This window comes from Pristiophorus japonicus, unplaced genomic scaffold, assembly GCF_044704955.1.
Source record: "Pristiophorus japonicus isolate sPriJap1 unplaced genomic scaffold, sPriJap1.hap1 HAP1_SCAFFOLD_536, whole genome shotgun sequence".
Classification (NCBI taxonomy): domain Eukaryota; kingdom Metazoa; phylum Chordata; class Chondrichthyes; family Pristiophoridae; genus Pristiophorus; species Pristiophorus japonicus.
This window is the reverse complement of record NW_027254443.1, coordinates 80619-98943: the sequence shown is the minus strand read 5'-3', so window position 1 is coordinate 98943 and position 18325 is coordinate 80619. Positions and strand designations below refer to the sequence as shown.

General features: G+C 53.3%; 5 non-coding genes across 5 annotated transcripts; 1 reads left to right on the top strand and 4 right to left on the bottom strand.

Annotated features, from left to right (window-relative positions):
- Positions 1–6624: 6624 nt before the first annotated feature.
- trnat-agu (transfer RNA threonine (anticodon AGU)) lies at positions 6625–6697 on the bottom strand. The gene has a single exon. It is a non-coding gene; the product is annotated as a tRNA-Thr (tRNA).
- Positions 6698–10642: 3945 nt separating this feature from the next.
- On the top strand, positions 10643–10715 carry trnat-agu (transfer RNA threonine (anticodon AGU)). The gene has a single exon. It is a non-coding gene; the product is annotated as a tRNA-Thr (tRNA).
- Positions 10716–11589: 874 nt separating this feature from the next.
- trnat-agu (transfer RNA threonine (anticodon AGU)) lies at positions 11590–11662 on the bottom strand. The gene has a single exon. It is a non-coding gene; the product is annotated as a tRNA-Thr (tRNA).
- A 200-nt stretch (positions 11663–11862) lies between these two features.
- trnat-agu (transfer RNA threonine (anticodon AGU)) lies at positions 11863–11935 on the bottom strand. The gene has a single exon. It is a non-coding gene; the product is annotated as a tRNA-Thr (tRNA).
- Positions 11936–13990: 2055 nt separating this feature from the next.
- On the bottom strand, positions 13991–14063 carry trnat-agu (transfer RNA threonine (anticodon AGU)). The gene has a single exon. It is a non-coding gene; the product is annotated as a tRNA-Thr (tRNA).
- Positions 14064–18325: the final 4262 nt, after the last annotated feature.

Sequence of the window (18325 nt, the reverse complement as noted above, 5' to 3'; positions counted from 1 at the left end):
TCCCACTGTCACAGGACAGAGTGTGGAGAGCACCAGTTCCCACTGTCACAGGACAGAGAGTGGAGAACACCAGTTCCCACTGTCACAGGATGGGAGAGTGGAGAGCACCAGTTCCCACTGTCACAGGATGGGAGAGTGGAGAGCACCAGTTCCCACTGTCACAGGACAGAGAGTGGAGAACACCAGTTCCCACTGTCACAGGACAGAGAGTGGAGAACAACAGTTCCCACTGTCACAGGACAGAGAGTGGAGAGCACTAGTTCCCACTATCACAGGACAGAGAGTGGAGAACACCAGTTCCCACTGTCACAGGACAGAGAGTGGAGAACACCAGTTCCCACTGTCACAGGACAGAGAGTGGAGAGCACCAGTTCCCACTGTCACAGGACAGAGAGTGGAGAGCACCAGTTCCCACTGTCACAGGACAGAGAGTGGAGAGCACCAGTTCCTACTGTCACAGGACGGGAGAGTGGAGAGCACCAGTTCCCACTGTCACAGGACAGAGACTGGAGAGCACCAGTTCCCACTGTCACAGGACGGGAAAGTGGAGAGCACCAGTTCCCACTGTCACAGGACAGAGAGTGGAGAGCACCAGTTCCCACTGTCACAGGACAGAGAGTGGAGAGCACCAGTTCCCACTGTCACAGGACAGAGAGTGGAGAGCACCAGTTCCCACTGTCACAGGACAGAGAGTGGAGAGCACCAGTTCCCACTGTCACAGGACAGAGAGTGGAGAGCACCAGTTCCCACTGTCACAGGACAGAGAGTGGAGAGCACCAGATCCCACTGTCACAGGACAGAGAGTGGAGAGCACCAGTTCCCACTGTCACAGGACAGAGAGTGGAGAGCACCAGTTCCCACTGTCACAGGACAGAGAGTGGAGAGCACCAGTTCCAACTGTCACAGGACGGGAGAGTGGAGAACACCAGTTCCCACTGTCACAGGACTAGGGTGGAGAGCACCAGCTCCCACTGTCACAGGACGGGAGAGTGGAGATCACCAGTTCCCACTGTCACAGGACAGAGAGTGGAGAGCACCAGTTCCCACTGTCACAGGACAGAGAATGGAGAACACCAGTTCCCACTGTCACAGGACAGAGAGTGGAGAGCACCAGTTCCCACTGTCACAGCACAGAGAGTGGAGAACACCAGTTCCCACTGTCACAGGATGGGAGAGTGGAGAGCACCAGTTCCCACTGTCACAGGACAGAGAGTGGAGAACACCAGTTCCCACTGTCACAGGACAGAGAGTGGAGAACACCAGTTCCCACTGTCACAGGACAGAGAGTGGAGAGCACCAGTTCCCACTGTCACAGGACAGAGAGTGGAGAGCACCAGCTTCCACTGTCACAGGACGGGAGAGTGGAGATCACCAATTCCCACTGTCACAGGACAGAGAGTGGAGAGCACCAGTTCCCACTGTCGCAGGACAGAGAGTGGAGAGCACCAGTTCCCACTGTCACAGGACAGAGAGTGGAGAGCAACAGTTCCCACTGTCACAGGACAGAGAGTGGAGAGCACCAGTTCCCACTGTCACAGGACAGAGAGTGGAGAGCACCAGTTCCCACTGTCACAGGATGGAGAGTGGAGAACACCAGTTCCCACTGTCACAGGACAGAGAGTGGAGAACACCTGTTCCCACTGTCACAGGACAGAGAGTGGAGAGCACCAGTTCCCACTGTCACAGGACAGAGAGTGGAGAACACCAGTTCCCACTGTCACAGAACAGAGAGTGGAGAGCACCAGTTCCCACTGTCACAGGACAGAGAGTGGAGAACACCAGTTCCCACTGTCACAGGATGGGAGAGTGGAGAGCACCAGTTCCCATTGTCACAGGATGGGAGAGTGGAGAGCACCAGTTCCCACTGTCACAGGACAGAGAGTGGAGAGCACCAGTTCCCACTGTCACAGGACAGAGAGTGGAGAACAACAGTTCCCACTGTCACAGGACAGAGAGTGGAGAGCACTAGTTCCCACTGTCACAGGACAGAGAGTGGAGAACACCAGTTCCCACTGTCACAGGACAGAGAGTGGAGAACACCAGTTCCCACTGTCACAGGACAGAGAGTGGAGAGCACCAGTTCGCACTGTCACAGGACAGAGAGTGGAGAGCACCAGTTCCCACTGTCACAGGACAGAGAGTGGAGAGCACCAGTTCCAACTGTCACAGGACGGGAGAGTGGAGAACACCAGTTCCCACTGTCACAGGACAGAGAGTGGAGAGCACCAGCTCCCACTGTCACAGGACAGAGAGTGGAGAACACCAGTTCCCACTGTCACAGGACAGAGAGTGGAGAGCACCAGTTCCCACTGTCACAGGACAGAGAGTGGAGAGCACCAGCTCCCACTGTCACAGGACGGGAGAGTGGAGATCACCAGTTCCCACTGTCACAGGACAGAGAGTGGAGAGCACCAGTTCCCACTGTCACAGGACAGACAGTGGAGAGCACCAGTTCCCACTGTCACAGGACAGAGAGTGGAGAGCAACAGTTCCCACTGTCACAGGACAGAGAGTGGAGAGCACCAGTTCCCACTGTCACAGGACAGAGAGTGGAGAGCACCAGTTCCCACTGTCACAGGATGGAGAGTGGAGAACACCAGTTCCCACTGTCACAGGACAGAGAGTGGAGAACACCAGTTCCCACTGTCACAGGACAGAGAGTGGAGAGCACCAGTTCCCACTGTCACAGGACAGAGAGTGGAGAACACCAGTTCCCACTGTCACAGAACAGAGAGTGGAGAGCACCAGTTCCCACTGTCACAGGACAGAGAGTGGAGAACACCAGTTCCCACTGTCACAGGATGGGAGAGTGGAGAGCACCAGTTCCCACTGTCACAGGATGGGAGAGTGGAGAGCACCAGTTCCCACTGTCACAGGACAGAGAGTGGAGAACACCAGTTCCCACTGTCACAGGACAGAGAGTGGAGAACAACAGTTCCCACTGTCACAGGACAGAGAGTGGAGAGCACTAGTTCCCACTATCACAGGACAGAGAGTGGAGAACACCAGTTCCCACTGTCACAGGACAGAGAGTGGAGAACACCAGTTCCCACTGTCACAGGACAGAGAGTGGAGAGCACCAGTTCCCACTGTCACAGGACAGAGAGTGGAGAGCACCAGTTCCCACTGTCACAGGACAGAGAGTGGAGAGCACCAGTTCCTACTGTCACAGGACGGGAGAGTGGAGTGCACCAGTTCCCACTGTCACAGGACAGAGAGTGGAGAGCACCAGTTCCCACTGTCACAGGACGGGAAAGTGGAGAGCACCAGTTCCCACTGTCACAGGACAGAGAGTGGAGAGCACCAGTTCCCACTGTCACAGGACAGAGAGTGGAGAGCACCAGTTCCCACTGTCACAGGACAGAGAGTGGAGAGCACCAGTTCCCACTGTCACAGGACAGAGAATGGAGAACACCAGTTCCCACTGTCACAGGACAGAGAGTGGAGAGCAGCAGTTCCCACTGTCACAGGACAGAGAGTGGAGAGCACCAGTTCCCACTGTCACAGGACAGAGAGTGGAGAGCACCAGTTCCCACTGTCACAGGATGGAGAGTGGAGAACACCAGTTCCCACTGTCACAGGACAGAGAGTGGAGAACACCAGTTCCCACTGTCACAGGACAGAGAGTGGAGAGCACCAGTTCCCACTGTCACAGGACAGAGAGTGGAGAACACCAGTTCCCACTGTCACAGGACGGGAGAGTGGAGAACACCAGTTCCCACAGTCACAGGACAGAGAGTGGAGAGCACCAGTTCCCACTGTCACAGGACAGAGAGTGGAGAACACCAGTTCCCACTGTCACAGGATGGGAGAGTGGAGAGCACCAGTTCCCACTGTCACAGGATGGGAGAGTGGAGAGCACCAGTTCCCACTGTCACAGGACAGAGAGTGGAGAACACCAGTTCCCACTGTCACAGGATGGAGAGTGGAGAACACCAGTTCCCACTGTCACAGGATGGAGAGTGGAGAACACCAGTTCCCACTGTCACAGGACAGAGATTGGAGAACACCAGTTCCCACTGTCACAGGATGGGAGAGTGGAGAGCACCAGTTCCCACTGTCACAGGATGGGAGAGTGGAGAGCACCAGTTCCCACTGTCACAGGACAGAGAGTGGAGAACACCAGTTCCCACTGTCACAGGACAGAGAGTGGAGAACAACAGTTCCCACTGTCACAGGACAGAGAGTGGAGAACACCAGTTCCCACTGTCACAGGACAGAGAGTGGAGAACATCAGTTCCCACTGTCACAGGACAGAGAGTGGAGAGCACCAGTTCCCACTGTCACAGGACAGAGAGTGGAGAACACCAGTTCCCACTGTCACAGGACAGAGAGTAGAGAGCACCATTTCCCACTGTCACAGGACGGGAGAGTGGAGAGCACCAGTTCCCACTGTCACAGGACAGAGAGTGGAGAGCACCAGTTCCCACTGTCACAGGACGGGAGAGTGGAGAGCACCAGTTCCCACTTTCACAGGACAGAGAGTGGAGAGCACCAGTTCCCACTGTCACAGGACAGAGAGTGGAGAACACCAGTTCCCACTGTCACAGGACAGAGAGTGGAGAGCACCAGCTCCCACTGTCACAGGACAGAGAGTGGAGAACACCAGTTCCCACTGTCACAGGACAGAGAGTGGAGAGCACCAGTTCCCACTGTCACAGGACAGAGAGTGGAGAGCACCAGCTCCCACTGTCACAGGACGGGAGAGTGGAGATCACCAGTTCCCACTGTCACAGGACAGAGAGTGGAGAGCACCAGTTCCCACTGTCACAGGACAGAGAGTGGAGAGCACCAGTTCCCACTGTCACAGGACAGAGAGTGGAGAGCAACAGTTCCCACTGTCACAGGACAGAGAGTGGAGAGCACCAGTTCCCACTGTCACAGGACAGAGAGTGGAGAGCACCAGTTCCCACTGTCACAGGATGGAGAGTGGAGAACACCAGTTCCCACTGTCACAGGACAGAGAGTGGAGAACACCAGTTCCCACTGTCACAGGACAGAGAGTGGAGAGCACCAGTTCCCACTGTCACAGGACAGAGAGTGGAGAACACCAGTTCCCACTGTCACAGAACAGAGAGTGGAGAGCACCAGTTCCCACTGTCACAGGACAGAGAGTGGAGAACACCAGTTCCCACTGTCACAGGATGGGAGAGTGGAGAGCACCAGTTCCCACTGTCACAGGATGGGAGAGTGGAGAGCACCAGTTCCCACTGTCACAGGACAGAGAGTGGAGAGCACCAGTTCCCACTGTCACAGGACGGGAGAGTGGAGAGCACCAGTTCCCACTGTCACAGGACAGAGAGTGGAGAGCACCAGTTCCCACTGTCACAGGACAGAGAGTGGAGAGCACCAGTTCCCACTGTCACAGGACAGAGAGTGGAGAACACCAGTTCCCACTGTCACAGGACAGAGAGTGGAGAACACCAGTTCCCACTGTCACAGGACGGAGAGTGGAGAACACCAGTTCCCACTGTCACAGGACAGAGAGTGGAGAACACCAGTTCCCACTGTCACAGGACAGAGAGTGGAGAACACCAGTTCCCACTGTCACATGAACATCCGGTCGTGCCCGCAAAGGAAGTGGAGTTTGGGAAATTGCACGATGCTTCCATTGAGGGGTGGTCAGGCCAATTCTGCGGCGGGAGCTAAAATTCCCAGCCCCAGAAGGTTACCGCCCCCAAGGTGGGGGCCTGTGCGGGGAGTCAGAGGGAAGATGAATGGAGACAGGGGTGGGGGATTGAGTGGCCACAGTGCAGCGAAGGTCTGGTGGGGGGGCAAAGTGTGTTGGATGGTCGGGCCTGGGGGCTCTGCGCCTCAGTGCAGGGAGTGTTCGGGTTGACTGCGCAGATGGCGATTGGTGGATGTGGTGTGGTTGGCTTCGCGGGGGCTGGGTGCTCGACATCCAGGGGTGTTCGGCATTTGGGGAGGATTCTGATGGGATGGGCCGTGTTGGGGGAGGGGAGTGTACCACTGTTGGATGGGTCCCGAGCCGGGGGGCACGCTATTGGGATGGGGGTGGGCTGTTTGGGAGACACATCTTCACTCGGGGAGTTGTTGGTCTGTGGGGTTCTCTGCCGCAGAGAGTTGTTGATGCCAGTTCATTGGAGAAATTCAGGAGGGAGTTGGATGTCGTCCTTGCGGTGAGGGGAGGGTCCGGGGGTGATCAGTCAGGTATTTAAACACTAAACTAATTTTGAGTAGGCCCCAGCAAGATTTGAACCCATGACCTCTGATTTACCAGACCAGTGCTCGAACCCCTGAGCTATGGAACCACCTGCACTAGGGAAGTCAGCGGAAGGAGCAGGAAAGAGAGGGGAAGGGTAAAGAGAGAGTGGAAGGAAGTGAGAGAGAGGGGGAAGGGGAAAGAGAGAGGAGGAAGAGGCGAGAGAGGGAGGGGATGGAGTGAGAGAGGGGAAGGAGAGAGAGAGAGGGGGAAGAGGAGACTGGGAAGAAGAGACAGTTGAAGGGGAGAGAGAGAGAGGGGAAGGGGAGCGGTTGATGCGAGTGAGGGAAAGGAGGGCGAGACAGGGAAAGCGGTAAAAAGAGTTGTGATGGTGAAGGGAAGAATCTGCAGGAAAGGGAGAAGAGAGAGAGAGGTATTTAAATACTGAGCTAAATTTGAGTAGGCCCCAGTGAGATTTGAACTCACTACCCCTGGTTTACTAGACCAGTGCTCTCACCCCTGAGATATGGAACCACCTGCTCTGGTAAAGGCAGGGGCAGGAGCAGGAAAGAGAGGGACAGGGAAAAGAGAGAGTGGAAGGTGTTCTGTCTTGAATCAAGAGTCAGACGAGATACTGCAAGCTCAAAGTAAGGTGTGACCTTAGTCCTTTATCACAGGTCTCCATAGTGCCTCACCAGCCTGTGAGGCTTCCTTAAGTACAGGTGCTCCCAAGGGATTGTGGGATCCCTTGGGACTCCAGGAGATAAGCCCTCTGGTCGTCAGACATGATAGTTACAGGTTTACATTCGTAACAACACTTCTCCCCTGCCCCCTGCCCCAAAGTCAATAGTGTAACTATATACAATGTGAGTCGATCTGGGGCCTTCCTTGCCCTGGTTGATCGTCTCGGTACAAATGCTGGTGTTGGTGAATCATTTGTTGGGCCCTCGCTGGGCTGCTGTGCAGCTGGCCTTGCTGGGCTGCTGGGGGGTGATGGGTTCTGCTTCGTGGTCAACCACTGGGTCGGTTGCTACGTCTGTGTGTTGGACGGACGGTAGAGTCTATTGTGGGTTGTTCTGGATAGTCTGTAAATCTCAGTTTGATTTGGTCCAAGTGTTTTCTGCAGGTGAGTCCATTTGCGAGTTTGACCACAAACACCTTGCTCCCCTCTTTGGCCAAAACAGTGGCAGCAATCCACTTGGGACCTTGTCCATAGTTCAACACAAATACAGGATCGTTTACTTCAATTTCACGTGACACATTTGTGCGATCACGTTATGTATTCTGTTGAAGCCGCCTGCTCTCTACCTGTTCGTGTAGATCAGGGTGGACTAACGAGAGCCTTGTCTGAAGTGCTCTTTTCATCAGCAGTTCAGTGGAAGGGACCCCGGTAAGCGAGTGGGGTCTTGTGCGGTAACTGAGCAGGACTCGGGACAAGCGAGTCTGCAGTGAGCCTTCAGTTACCCTTTTCAAGCTCTGCTTGATTGTGTGAACTGCTCGTTCTGCCTGACCGTCGGACGCTGGCTTAAACGGGGCAGGCGTGACATGTTTGACCCCATTGCGGGTCATGAATTCCTTGAACTCGGCACCGGTAAAGCACGGCCCATTGTCGCTTACAAGGACATCAGGCAGGCCGTGCGTGGCAAACACGGCCCGTAGGCTTTCGATGGTGGCAGCGGACGTGCTTGCCGGCATTATCACACATTCGATCCATTTGGAGTACGTATCTACAACCACTAAAAACATTTTTCCCCAAGAATGGGCCTGCATAGTCGACATGAACCCCAGACCACGGTTTGGAGGGCCAAGACCATAAACTTAGGGGCGCCTCCCTGGGTGCGTTGCTTAACTGGGAACATGTATTCCATTTGTGCACACAGGACTCTAAGTCTGCATCGATACCGGGCCACCACCCGTGGGATCTGGCTATCGCTTTCATCATTACAATGCCTGGGTGGGTACTGTGGAGATCACTAATGAAAGTGCCCCTGCCCTTTTTTGGCATACCTACCCAAATGCCCCACAGGAGGCAATCTGCCTGTCTAAACATTTCATGTTTGTGTCGCTGGTATGGCTTTATTTCTTCGTTCATCTCCAACGGGACACTAGACCAACTCCCGTGGAGCACACGGCTTTTTACTGAGGACAGTAAGGGGCCCTGGCTCATCCAGGTTCTAATCTGTCGGGCGGTGACAGGTGATTGCTCACTCTCGAATGTACCATTACCATAACTAAATCTGCGGGCTGTGTCATCTCCACCCCGGTGGTGGGCAATGGCAGCCTACTGAGAGCATCGGCACAGTTTTCTGTGCCTGGCCTGTGGCGGATGGTATAGTTGTATGTGGACAACGTGAGCGCCCATCTCTGGATGCGGGCCGATGCGTTCGTATTTATCCCCTAATTTTCAGAAAGGAGGGATATAAGTGGCTTGTGGTCGATTTCCAATTCGAATTTGAGCCCGAACAGATATTGATGCATTTTCTTTACCCCGTAAACACACGCTAACACTTCTCTCTCGATCATACTGTAGGTCCTCTCGGCCTTAGACAGACTTCTGGTTGAATAAGCAACCGGTTGCAATTTCCCAAATTGATTAGCTTGTTACAACACACACCCGACCCCGTACGACGACGCATCACATGCTCGTACCAAACGTTTACATGGATCGTACAACACAAGCAATTTGTTTGAACATGACAGCGTCCTAGCTTTCTCAAAGGCATTTTCTTGGCTTATACCCCAGACCCATTCATCTCCCTTACGCAGTGGAGGGTGCAGGGGTTCTAACAATGTGCCGAGACCCGGTAAGAAGTTACCAACATAGTTCAGGAGTCCTAGAAACGACCACAGCTCCGTCACGTTCCGTGGTCTCGGTGCCTTCTCGATTGCCCCCGTCTTCGAATCGGTGGGCCTGATGCCGTCCGCCGCGATTCTTCTCCCCGGGAACTCCACTTCAGGCACCGGGAAAACGCACTGCGAGCATTTCAGCCCGAGCCCCACACGATTAAGCCGACTAAGGACCTCCTCCACGTTCTGCAAATGCTCGACGGTGTCCCGACCTGTAACCAAGATGTCGTCCTGGAAGACCACGGTGCACGGGACCCACTTCAGCAAGCTTTCCGTGTTCCTCTGGAATATCGCCGTGGCTGATCGAATCCCAAACGGGCATCTGTCGTAAACGAAAAGACCTTTGTGCGTGTTGAGGCAGGTGAGGCCTTTCGAAGATTCCACCAGCTCCTGCGTCATGTAGGCCGAGGTCAAGTCCGGCTTCGTGAATGTTTTCCCCCCCAACCAGCGTGACAAATAGGTCATCAGCCTTTGGTAGCGGGTATTGATCCTGCAGGGAGAAACGATTGATAGTTACTTTGTAATCACCACAGATTCTGACGGTGCCGTCTCCCTTGAGGATTGGAACGATCGGACTGGCCCACTCATTGAATTCGATCGGCGAAATGATGTCCTCTCGTTGCAGCCTGTCCAGCTCAATGTCCACCCTCTCTCTCACCATGTAAGGTACCGCTCTCACCTTGTGATGGATGGGTCACGCCCCCGGAATTAAATGGATCTGCACTTTTGCTCCTTGGAACTTCCCGACGCCTGGTTCGAACAGCGAGGGGAACTTGCTTAGGACCTGGGCACATGAGGTGTCGTCGACGGATGTATCTTTCCCAGCCAGCTCCTGCCGAACAGCGTGGGGCCATCGCCCGGTACCACCCACAGTGGTAAATCGTGCACTGCTCCATCGTAGGAGACCTTTCCGGTAGCACTGCCGATTACGGGAATCAGTTCCTTTGTGTACGTTCTAAGTTTGGTTCGAATGGGAGTCAGGACTGGCCTTGAAGCCTTGTTGCACCACAACTTATCGAAAGTCTTTTTGCTCATTATGGACTGGCTCGAGCCCGTGTCCAGCTCCATGGACACCGGGAGCCCATTTAATTCAACCTTCAGCATTATCGGGGGACACCTAGAGGTAATTGTGTGCACCCCATATACCTCTGCCTCCTCAGTCTGAGGCTCTGGTTCATCGTGTTCCGCCGTGGATCTGTCCTCCTCTGCAACAAGGTGGTTTGCAGGATTAGCAGGATTTGCAGCTCGCCTGCACATACGTTGGAGGTGTCCCATTGTTCCACAGCCCTTGCAAACGTACCCTTTGAAGCGGCATGAATGGAATCGATGATCACCAAGATCACCCCAACCTCTGTCGTCGAGCTACAGTACACGGACGACGCCTGAATCTGCGCACATTCAGAGGCTGAACTCCAGGATATAGTCAATGTATTTACTGAGGCGTACGAAAGCACTGGCCTTACACTAAACATCCGTAAGACAAAGGTCCTCCACCAACCTGTCCTCGCCGCATAGCACTGTCCCCCAGTCAACAAGGTCCACGGCGTGGCCCTGGACACCGGGGACCATTTACCTCCTCATTCTTCAAGCACACAGCACTAACTGGAGAATGACCCACAGCCCAGGGCATGTGGTTCCATAGCTCAGGGGTTAGAGCACTGGTCCAGTAAACCAGGGGTTGTGGGTTCAAATCTCACTGGGGCCTACTCAAAATTAGCTCAGTCTTTAAATTCACCGTCAATTAACAAGGGCTTTAATTATAAATATTGAACAGCTCCTGGAATGATGGGCTTGTTGTTGACCACATTTAAAAAGTACTTAAAGTGCTGCAACTGACAGACCTCGAGCTGGAAAGTGGGATGCGGCTGCTTTTGCTCTTGGCCGGCCGGCGTGGATACGATGGGCCCAATGGGATTCTGCCTCTCCCTTACTCTTTTTCCTTCTCACTCAATCTCTCAACCTGACTTTCTCTTTCTCTCTCACTATTTGTCTCTAACATCATCAGCATCGGTGTGATATATTCACAGGGTACAGCACACACAGCTTCCGAACATGGCGCGCAGCTCTCTCGGAAGTCTCCGGAAACCCGCCGAATTCTGTTTATTATTAACTCTGCACTTGCAGTACACAATACGTCCACATCCTCAATGTGGAGCTACAAACATTACAAGCTGACAGACATTGCAAGAGGCAGTCCCTCGGAATCGAGGAAGACTTGCTTCCACTCTTAAAATGAGTTCCCCTTTATCCACCCTGTTGGTTACATCCTCAAAGAATTCCAGCAAATTAGTCAAACATGACTTCCCCTTCATAAATCCATGCTGACTCTGCCTGACCCAATTATGCTTTTCCCAATGGCCTGCTCCTGAAGGAGTGAGAGGAGAGAGCGGGGAGGGGAGACTGCGAGGAGGAAAGATGGGCAGGGAAGAGAGAGGGAGGAAGGGGAAAGAGAAGTTAAGGGGAGAGAGGGAAGGAGTGATGAAGAGAGGGGACAGAAAGTAAGAGCGAGAGGGGGAGAATCTGAAAGTAAAGGGAGAAGAGAGAGAGACAGATATTTAGATACTGAGCTAATTTTGAGTAGGCCCCAGTGAGATTTGAACGCACGACCCCTGGTTTACTAGACCAGTGCTCTAACCCCTGAGCTATAGAGCCACCTGCTCTGTGCAAGACAGGGGAAGGAGCAGGAAAGAGAGGGGAAGGGAAAAGAGAGAGTGGAAGGAGTGAGAAAAAGATATCGAACGGGTCGTGATGGGGAAGGGAGAGAGAGAGGGGAGGAGTGAGAGAGAGAGGGGGAGAATCGGTCGGAAAGGGAAAAGAGAGAGAGGTATTTAAATACCGAGCTAATTTTAGGTAGGCTCCAGTGAGATTTGAACCCACGACCCCTGGTTTACTCTACCAATGCTCTAACCCCTGAGCTATGGAGCCACCTGCTCTTGGCTGTGCGTCATTCCCCAGTTAGTGCTGTGTGTTTGAAGAATGAGGAGGGGTCAATGAAACGCTCAGATTGTGTCTCATCCCCCAGACTCCTGCCTCCGTCTCTTCTAATATTCGCCTCTCAACATCGATATATCGGGTCTTTCACAAAGTAAAACATCCCAAGGCAACTCAGTCACACTCTACCCCAATCTCTCTGTCTCTCTGTCTCTCTCTCTCTTTCTCTCTCAATCTCTCTGTCTCTCCATCTCCCTGTCTCTCTCATTCTCTGTCTGTTCTTTGTCTCTCACTCTCTCTCTCTCTCTCTGTGTCTCTCTCACCTGTAAGGGTACACCTATTTTTCTTGGAACAAGGCACAGGAAGAGACAGCGAACAAACTGTTTTAACGTAAAAACGTTTGGACTACCTGGGAGGGGGAAGGCAAGTGGTGACACATCACCCATTAAAAGCAATGGCTGAGGTCAAGGACTGAACTTGGTTATACATACAGACAAAGAGATTGATACTGTCTATCCGGGGAGTCCCACAGTTGATTGGCCACAGGGGGTAACACAGGTCCCCCCAGAGACTACAGGTCTGCAAGAAAACAGGACTATAAAGGACCCAAGGAAATGCACATTTTTGGATAACAGGGCATTAAGGATAAGGAGTTATCTTTTGCACTGTCGACTCCATGTGCAAATTAGTAGCCAGTCAAACTCCTCGGCACAGCCAGTTAAACAAATCACTGCATCGATCCAGATGCATTCATCGGACACCAGCCCAGCAGGGAACTTATTCTTACTGTGGATATAAATATCACCATCATCGGCAGTCCCTCGGAATCGAGTAAGACTTGCTTCAACTCTAACAGTGAGTTCTCAGGTGGTGAACAGTCTAATACTGGAATTACCGTCCCTGTCACAGGTGGGACAGATAGTTGTTGAGGGAAGGGGAGGGTGGGACTGGTTTGCCGCACGCTCCTTCCGCTGCCTGCGCTTGGTTTCTGCACGCTCTCGGCGATGAGACTTGTGGTGCTCAGCACCCTCCCGGATGCACTTCCTCCACTTAGGGCGGGACTGGTCTTTGGCCCAGGGACTCCCAGGTGTCAGTGGGGATGTTGCATTTTATCAAGGGAGGCTTTGAGGGTGTCCCTGTAACGTTTCCTCTGCCCACCTTTGTCTCGCTTGCCGTGTGGGAGTTCCGATTCGAGCGCTTGCTTTGGGGAGTCTCGTGTCTGGGGACCATGCGGACAACGTGGCCCTGCCCAGCGGAGCTGGTCAAGCAGGAAGGAGCAGGAAGGTACACAAGCAGGAGGTAGAAAGATGAAGCAAAAGGACAAACAGAGAGACAGAAGGAGACGAAAGGAAGAGGCGCTGCAGAGAACAGATAGAAGGAGAACCGACCGGTCACGGAACCAACAACCACAAACCTACAATAACTACAGCCAGGAATGGCGATTGTATGTCTTCAGTCGATTTCTCTCAGCAGTCTCGTCCTGTAGTTTTTAGTCGGTTTTTTGTTGTGTAATAAAACGGACCCTGGGTTAAGCCTAAAATTTTGTTCCATGTGTTGTCCTCTCCCCACTAGAAGTTCCGAGGTCTAACAATCAGTGAACAACACACACCCCGACACACTCTCTCTCTGTCTCTCAAGGGGGAAGGGCAGAGAGAGAGAGGAGGGAGGGGAGAGAGAGGAAGAATGGCAGAGGGTGAAAAGGGTAAAGGGAAAGTGAGAACGAGAGGGGACGGGGAGAGGGAGGGGGAATGGGAGAGAAAGAAAAGGAAAGGGAGAAAGGCAGAGAGGATGGGTAGAGAAAGAGGGGGAAGGAAAGACAGAGGAAGTGGAGAGTGGGAAGGGTGAGAAAGACAGTGCAAGGGAGGAAGCAGGATTGGGAGAGAGAAAGGGGAAGGAGAGAGAACGGAACGAGAGAGAAATATAAAGGGCAGTGATGGGGAAGGCAGAGAGAGAGGAATCGAGAGCCTGCAGTTCCAGGGTCTGTCTTGGAGCTGTTTAATATTTATAATTAAAGTCCTTGTTAATTGACAGTGAATTTAAATACTGAGCAGGCCCCAGTGAGATTTGAACCCACGACCCCTGGTTTACTAGACCCGTGCTCTAACCCCTGAGCTATGGAGCCACCTGCTCTGGGCTATGGGTCATTCCCCAGTTAGTGCTGTGTGTTTGAAGAATGAGGAGGGGTCAGTGAAACACTCAGATTGTGTCTCATCCCCCAGACTCCTGCCTCCGTCTCTTCTAATATTCGCCTCTCAACATCGATATATCGGGTCTTTCACGTAGTAAAACATCCCAAGGCAACTCAGTCACACTCTGTCCCAATCTCTCTGTCTCACTGTGTCTCTCTCATTCTCTGCCTCTCTCTCTCTCTCCGTGTCTCCCTCACTTTTTCTCTGCTTCTGGATGGGGAAGGGGAGAGAGAAAAGGAGAGGGGAAGAGATAGAGGGGGTGGGGGGGAGAGAGGGGAAGGAGTGAGAGAGATAGGGGGAAGGGGAAAGAGAAAAAAGGAACCTGTTGTTCCAGGGTCGGTTTTGGAGCTGGTTAATATTTATAATTAAAGCCCTTGTTAATTGACCATGAATTTAAATACTGAGCTAATTTTGAGTAGGCCCTAGGGATATTTGAACCCACGACTACTGGTTTAACAAGACCATAGCTCTAAACCCTGAGTTATGGAGCCACCTGCCTTGGCCTGGCTCTCTGTGTCTCTCTCTCTCGTTCTCTCTGTCTCTCACTTTCTCTCTGTCTCTCGAGAGGGAAGGGGAGAGAGGAGGAAAGGGAGAAAGAGAGGGGTTAAGGGAGAGAGGGAGGGGAGAGATAGAGGGGGAAGGCAAGAGAGAATGGTACGGTGAGGGAATGGGGGAAAGAGAGGGGGAAGGGAAACATAGAAACATAGACATAGAAACATAGAAACATAGAAAATAGGTACAGGAGTAGGCCATTCGGCCCTTCGAGCCTGCACCACCATTCAATGAGTTCATGGCTGATCATGCAACTTCAGTACCCCATTCCTGCTTTCTCACCATACCCCTTGATCCCCCTCGTAGTAAGGACCACATCTAACTCCTTTTTGAATATATTTAGTGAATTGGCCTCAACTACTTTCTGTGGTAGAGAATTCCACAGGTTCACCACTCTCTGGGTGAAAAAGTTTCTCCTCATCTCGGTCCTAAATGGCTTACCCCTTATCCTTAGCCTATGACCCCTGGTTCTGGACTTCCCCAACATTGGGAACATTCTTCCTGCATCTAACCTGTCTAAACCCGTCAGAATTTTAAACGTTTCTATGAGGTCCCCTCTCATTCTTCTGAACTCCAGTGAATACAAGCCCAGTTGATCCAGTATTTCTTGATATGTCAGTCCTGCCATCCCGGGAATCGGTCTGGTGAACCTTCGCTGCACTCCCTCAATAGCAAGAATGTCCTTCCTCAGGTTAGGAGACCAAAACTGTACACAATACTCCAGGTGTGGCCTCACCAAGGCCCTGTACAACTGTAGCAACACCTCCCTGCCCCTGTACTCAAATCCCCTCGCTATGAAGGCCAACATGCCATTTGCTTTCTTAACCACCTTCTGTACCTGCATGCCAACCTTCAATGACTGATGTACCATGACACCCAGGTCTCGTTGCACCTCCCCTTTTCCTAATCTGTCACCATTCAGATAATAGTCTGTCTCTCTGTTTTTACCACCAAAGTGGATAACCTCACATTTATCCACATTATACTTCATCTGCCATGCATTTTCTCACTCACCTAACTTATCCAAGTCACTCTACAGCCTCATAGCATCCTCCTCGCAGCTCACACTGCCACCCAACTTAGTGTCATCCGCAAATTTGGAGATGCTACATTTAATCCCCTGGTCTAAATCATTAATGTACAATGTAAACAGCTGGGGCCCCAGCACAGAACCTTGCGGCACTCCACTAGTCACTGCCTGCCATTCTGAAAAGTACTCATTTACTCCTACTCTTTGCTTCCTGTCTGACAACCAGTTCTCAATCCACGTCAGCACACTACCCCCAATCTCATGTGCTTTAACTTTGCACATGGGATTGGGGTAGTGTGCTGAGAGGGGAAAGGGGTGATAGACAGAGAGGGGAGTGGAGAGTGAGAAGGGAGGGGTGAAGGGGAGAGCGAGAGGGGGTCATGAGAGGGGAAGGAGTGACAGAGAGAGAGGGTGAAGAGAGAGTGAAGGGTAAGGAAGGGAGAGGGGAGAGAGAAGGAGGGGGTTGGAGAGAGATAGAGGTGGAAGGAAAGGGAGAGGAAGGGGAGGGGAGGAAGGGGGAGAGAAAGGGGGAGTGAGAAAGGGGGAAGGAGAGTGAGTGGAGGAGAGAGAGAGAGAGAGCGGGACACAGGAGAGACAGAGGAGGAAAGAAATGGAGCGGGGGAACGGGAGAGGATGGGTACAGAGGGACGGAAATAGAGAGGGGGAAGGGAAGAGAGAGGAAGTGGAGAGTGGGAAGGGAGGGCGAGAGACAGGGGACGGGGGGAAAGGGAGACAGGGAGAGGGGGGAAAGGGGGACAGGGAGAGGGGGGAAGGAGAGCGAGAGAAGAAAAATAAAAGGCAGTGATGGGGAAGGCAGAGAGAGAGATCAAGAGCCTGCAGTTTGAGGGTTGGTCTTGGAGCTGTTTAATATTTATAATTTAACCCCTTGTTTATTGATGGTGAATTTAAATACTGAGTGAACTTTGAGTAGGCCCCAGTCAGATTTGAACTCATAACTGCTGATTTACGAGAGCAGTGCTCTAACCCTTGAGCTGTGGAGCCAGCTCCGCTGGGAAAGACCGGGGAAGGAGCAGGAAAGAGAGGGGAAGGGGAGAGAGAGAGAGGGATTGTTTCATCGCAACTTCTCGTCTTGCATTATCTCGGTAACGTTGACGGAAGGATGCGTTTTTCTGGTTGACCACCCCAATGGGAAGGGGAGAGAGAGAGAAAGGACGCAGGGGAGAGAGAGGGAGAAGGTGAGAATCTGAAAGGAAAGAGAAAGGGAGAAGGTGAGGCAATAGGCAGGGAAAGCAGATGGAGAACAGTTTGTGATGGGGAAGTGGGAGAGAGTGTGTCAGAGAGACAAGCCTGCTGTTCCAGAGTCGGTCTTGGAGCTGGTTAATATTTATAATTAAACCCTTGTTAACTAATGGTGAATTTAAATATTAAGCTAATTTTGAGCAGGACCCAGCCTCGGGTTTACTGGACAAGTGCTCTAACCCGTGAGCTATGGAGCCACCTGCGCTGGGTTTGCTCTCTGTGTCTCTTTCTCTCGTTCTCTCACTTTTTCTCTGTCTCTCGAGGGGGAAGGGGAGAGAGAGGGAGGAAGGTGAGAGCGATGGGGGAGGGGATAGAGAGAGGGGAAGGGGGGGAGAGAGGGAGGGGAAGGGGAGAGAGAGGGAGGAAGGTGAGAGCGATGGGGGAGGGGTTAGAGAGAGGGGAAGGGGGGGAGAGAGGGAGGGGAAGGGGAGAGAGAGGGGAAGGGGAGAGAGAGGGGAAGGGGAGAAAGTGGGGAAGGGGAGAAAGAAGGAATGGGAGTGAGAGGGGGAAGGGGAGAGAGAGGGGAAGGGGAGAGAGAGAGAGAGAGAGAGAGAGGGGAAGGGGAGAGAGAGGGGGAAGGGAAGAGAGAGAGGGGGAAGGGGGGAGAGAGAGGTGGAAGGGAGAGAGTGTGGGAAGGGGAGAGAGAGGGGGAAGGGAGAGAGTGTGGGAAGGGGAGAGAGAGGGGGAAGGGGAGAGAGAGGGGAAGGGGAGAGAGAGGGGAAAGGGGAGAGAGAGGGGAAGGGGGGAGAGAGAGGGGGAAGGGGAGAGAGAGAGGGGAAGGGGAGAGGGTGGGGAAGGGGAGAGCAATGGGAGGGGGAGAGAGAGAGGGAATTGGAGAGAGAGAGAGGGGAGAGGGGAATGGGAGAGCAAGGGGGAAGAGGAGAGAGGGGGGAAGGGAGAGAGAGGGGGAAGGGGAGAGAGTGTGGGAAGGGGAGAGAGAGGGGGAAGGGGAGAGAGAGGGCGAAGGGGAGAGAGAGGGGAAGGGGAGAGAGAGAGGGGAAGGGGAGAGAGAGGGGGAAGGGGAGAGACAGGGGGAAGGGGGGAGAGAGAGGGGGAAGGGGAGAGAGTGTGGGAAGGGGAGAGGGAGGGGGAAGGGGAGAGAGAGGGGAGAGGGGGAGAAGTGGAGTATGAGAGGGCGAAGGGGAGAGAGAGGGGAAGGGGAGAGAGAGGGCGAAGGGGAGAGAGGAGGAAGGGGAGAGAGAGAGGGGGAAGAGGAGAGAGAGGGGGAAGGCGAGAGAGAGGGGGAAGGGGAGAAAGAGGGGAGAAGGGGAGATAGAGGGCGAAGGGGAGAGAGAGGGGAAGGAGAGAGGGGAAGGAGAGAGGGGAAGGAGAGAGGGGAAGGGGAGAGAGAGG